At 32.9% G+C, this 5,000-nt stretch overlaps 1 long non-coding RNA gene across 1 annotated transcript in view; it reads left to right on the top strand.

Moving 5' to 3' along the window:
• LOC135222242 (uncharacterized) overlaps positions 1 to 5,000 on the top strand; it is a 118,300-nt gene that overhangs the window by 68,787 nt on the left and 44,513 nt on the right. The gene's annotated exons all lie outside the window — the stretch shown is intronic.

A 5,000-nucleotide genomic window follows, 5' to 3' on the forward strand; every position in this document is an offset into this window, starting at 1 on the left:
TGGGCACAACATTATTTTTCTTCTTCGCCCTTCTTGATTTATTGATTACCGATCTTTCATATGAGGCAGAATTTTAAAATAAATTTTGTCTTGCAAATCATTAAGTCATTTTGGAAGATAAAGATAGTTAGAAAAAAAAAAACGAGTTTAATGCTTCTCGGGCAGCTGGGCTAACTCTTATACAAACATACAGAATGGAGATAAAAAGGAAATCTTCTTCCCGAAAGTAACAGTCACATTCATGTAATCGATTTCAAAATAATGTGAGAAGATATGCCAGTTCATCCCGTTGTTGTTAGTGTTATGGCCACAATAATTCACGATAACTACTATAAATAGGCACAGAACCGCTTTATTATCCATACTCCCCTTAGTTACCTATAGTGTACGCTAACATGCCTTTATGTTGAAGAGGAAATTTCAGAATACATTTCCCAAGATCAAATGAGGAACACTAGTTTTCAAGGTCATGAGCCAAAGTCGTCTACCTATCCGCTCGCACCGGTGTATGTGCTTGTCTGTGTGCGCGCATTTAGCTCAACAAATCGTTGTTTGATGTTTGATATATATATATATATATATATATATATATATATATATATATATATATATATATATATATATATATATATATATATATATATATATATATATATATATATATATATATATATATATATATATATATATATATATATGTACTGGTAATCTTCTTAGGCACGAAGATATAGTAATTCAGTTGTATTCCAACTGAATATATATATATATATATATATATATATATATATATATATATATATATATTATTTATTTAAGTGCAACTGTGATAATTGGCGTTCTGGTGGTTGCAGTAGAAATATCCTTATCCGAAGGTACTGATATACTTTCTCTCTCTCTCTCTCTCTCTCTCTCTCTCTCTCTCTCTCTCTCTCTCTCTCTCTCTCTCTCTCTCTCTTTCTGATAACGTATAATGTATTTATGAATTATTTTACTGACTGTCCCTTAAAAAAACTACTACTCCATTTGAGCTGAATCAAAGAATCTTTAAAAACCTAAGTTAGGAAATGCTTTTTTATATGAATTTGTCTGGGCTTTATATTTTCTTTGATGATTTATACTTTAGAGGGTATGGCAAAATGATTCTTAACCTCTTCTTAATTTTTCTATCTATTTCGAGAAGTCATGTGGTACTATTTTTTTCCTTTTCTAACAATGTTTAGAATATAATGAAGATACTTGTGAGGCAGAGGTAAAGAGAGATTCCAGCTTCCTTTATTGTTAAGAAACGATAAAGGTAAATGTAAACAGAATTCATAATTTGTATATTTATAAAAGAGCGTACATTTTTCCAGTTGAGGTGAAATTCTTGCTTCATAAGTACAAAAATTGTTTCTACATTCGGAGACATTCCATAAAATCGTATTGATGTAGATGAAAAAAGTAGCGGAACAACGAAATTCACTTTACTACAAAAGGGTAATACCCATTACGATGTTGGATTCATTTTGTCATAAAACAAAAATAAAAAAGAAAAAAAATGACAAGAAAAAATGTATAATGTTGAAATATGCGTTAAAAATTAAATTGACATTTTCAAAACAGAAAAAAATTCACGAAAAGTCTTTGCAAACAATGCATTCCACTTCATCTAGCACAGCTGGGAGATTGTACACTTTAAAGTAAATTTTTTTGGGGGGAAATAAAAGGGCTTAACTGATGTAACTGACTCATTTCCACACATGGAAATGTCGACCTAACAATTCCCTGTTCATCACGAATGCTTCCATTTAGAGGCGGGTGGAATAAACACAGGGGGCTTTATTTTAATTAATTTGATTTATAATTTGTAACGTTTATTTACGCTAGATGGAACTATTCTGGTTAGCTTTATTTGGTTATCTCCTTACGCAACCATTTTCTATTAATATCCTCCTAGGAAAATTTCTATAATAATATCCGTCTAGGGAAAATTCCTGATATATATATATATATATATATATATATATATATATATATATATATATATATATATATATGTATGTATATGTATATATATGCCTATAAATTTTTTCAGTTTTTTTCTGTGAAATCGCTCTAGATACTTACGGTAATTCTGGGCGCAAGGGCGCAACGGGTGTTCACATTATAGTTACCAAGAAACTACTTTAATTTCCTGGGAAATCTGACTTGTAAGATTGTCTAAGCAGATCCATAGCAAAGTGGTCAAAGTAATTTAATTAATGGCTTAGGGCCTTCTGCAAATGAGGTAAAGACTACGTATATGCAAGGGGTTCACTTAGTTAATCATATTTACAAAAAACAAACGGATCAGAAGAAAACGGAATTACTGGGCAAATAATAATAGCCCTGCTAAATGACTGAATCATATACAGAGTAAATAGTCTACGTCGATGATGTCTTCATAGGGGAAACATCGCAGGTTGTTAGAATAGGGGTGGCATAAGGCCACTGCACGTGTGATAGAGCCGAAAAGTTGGTTCTACAGCTTCTACGATCTGCAACGATATGTAAGACGGTTACTCTTTTCTTTATGGTAGAATAATTAAAGGCTGGTGGAGTTGCTGGAAAAGAATTGGCCTTCGTAGAACAATTACATATATATATATTTATATATATATATATATATATATATATATATATGTGTGTGTGTGTGTGTGTGTGTGTGTGTGTGTGTGTGTATATCCATATGTATATTATATATATATATATATATATATATATATATATATATATATATATATATTATAATATATATATATATATATATTTATGCATCCAACTGTGTACCCACACACTGATAACAAGGATGCAATAAGCTACCTTATAGTTAAAATTAAGTGGAAATTAGGGAAATGCAGTTTCACTTAATAAAATTATTATTAGACAAATCAGAAGATATGTACACAGGAGTCAAATCACTAGCTTTGTGGCACTTGATTATGTTAAGTAACAATGCAAGTAGTGCCACTAACAAAGCAAATTTACTATTTGGAAATCCTCTAAGGGCTAAGCTAAAGGAAATAGAATATTTCCAGCTTCCATCCAGTAGAACTTGCTTACTGATAGCAGTTGAGGTAAGAATGGTACTGTGGAAAATACAGACGTGTACACAGTGAGCACGGTCACCTAATTGCAATACAGGAATGCACTAAAGTAAGTATTGCTAAATGGGAAGTGCTGAAGGCAGGAGAGTAAATAATTTGAAGTAAATAATGGTATGCAAAATGAAATGACACTTGTGTTTTACGATTCCCAAGAATAAAGAGAGCAGCAATGAAATGAAGTAACAGAATGTGCAATGAAATAGTTTCTGAATCCCACTGTACCTTAGTCTGTAGGACGATGATGTCTTTAGTGTAGAAGCCAGACCTTAATTAAGGGACCTTTGATGGAATATGGATTGTAGCACTGCAAAAGTAACTTAGTAGCGGGAAGGGGGAAGGGAAGTGACGGGCATATGGCCTGCCGACAAGGTCTGTCTAAGATGCTGGCTGGATCACGACCTTTGCTATAATAGACTGGGCGGCGGTTACCTCTGGCCTTATATATGGCGTGTCTACCTGTACTGCCTCATCTTCCTTCTTAGAGCATCTCCTGAGGGTCCAAGCTGAAAGAAAATTTGAATCCTAACACAAAGAATGAAAAGGGATAAAGGGCGAGTTGTTTGGCACTTGAGGTTAAGGACGATATACCACAGCTACTCTGTAATGGGCACAGAAGTGGCTTCTTGCCCCCTTTTTCCGGCTAGTATTAATTTTATCGCAAGAATAAAGAAAAATGCGTTATTTTAATCAGAGAGCTAAATACAGGCATGCAATTCACGAATGTCTAGAGTAATATATATATATATATATATATATATATATATATATATATATATATATATATATATATATATATATATATATATATATATATATATATATATATAGACAAATGTCCTTTAATATCTAATTCGCTCTACCTCGGAATTAATATATTTTCATATATGCTTTACATACATACATACATACATACAGGGTGTAACACGAGTTTATACAAATGTTTTGGGGAATGAAAGCAAAAGTTATTCTAAGCAGAAAATGTTCTATATACATGTACAATTTAAGGCTTCGTTTGTCAGTGAGGTGAATTTTTAAGATAACCATTGTCATTAAATGGCCAAGTAAGATAGCGCACTTAGGATGTTGGAGTAGTCACGGATTGGGGGAGGGGGCTGGAGCGTATATAAGTTACATTTACAAGTGCCGGGTTCCTTATTCATTCTGTGGGGAGGAAACTGGAGGCAATGCCTTACTGTTCAGTAATATGGAATATGCAGATATGAGGTTCATTTACGGGTTTTGCAAAAGTGAACTCCACTGTTATAAAAACAGGAAATCGGCGATTAGGCTGATGGGAACAAAATACTTCCAAATTAAATATATTCTTGAAACACTGAACAAAGGGGGAAAATGCATGTAACATAGAAACCTTCTCCCTCTCTGTCAATGGTATTGACTGGACTCCGATAAAGGAAAGAAAAGCAAAGATAGGACTATTCATTACACACCGGTCAAATGTTTAAAACAAATCATCAAAATTCTCTTGTTCTCCATCAGAAATATTCTTCACACACCAGTCGAGGTAAAAAAAACACACCTATCAAAATGCTTTCGTCTCTGTCAGATGAAAAAGACTTTTTTGATACGTATACCTAATCATTAAAATTAGATTACGAGGAAGTCTGTTCACAGGTGATATACTTATTGAAGGGACTGTAATGTTACATTTTTCAAAACCTGCGAGAAAAAAAATCGTAATTAAAAGGCTTTCACTCCAGTTGCATAATCCTCTTCACCAACCCATCCTCCCCATATTCCTGACTACTCAAGACATCGCGTACACCATCTTGGCCGAGAGCAGTGTGAAGGAAAAACGAAGCCTTAAAATTCATGTTTATCGAACATTTTCTGCTTAGAATGACTTTTTATTTCATT

Source organism: Macrobrachium nipponense, chromosome 3 (genome assembly GCF_015104395.2).
Source record: "Macrobrachium nipponense isolate FS-2020 chromosome 3, ASM1510439v2, whole genome shotgun sequence".
NCBI lineage: Eukaryota > Metazoa > Arthropoda > Malacostraca > Decapoda > Palaemonidae > Macrobrachium > Macrobrachium nipponense.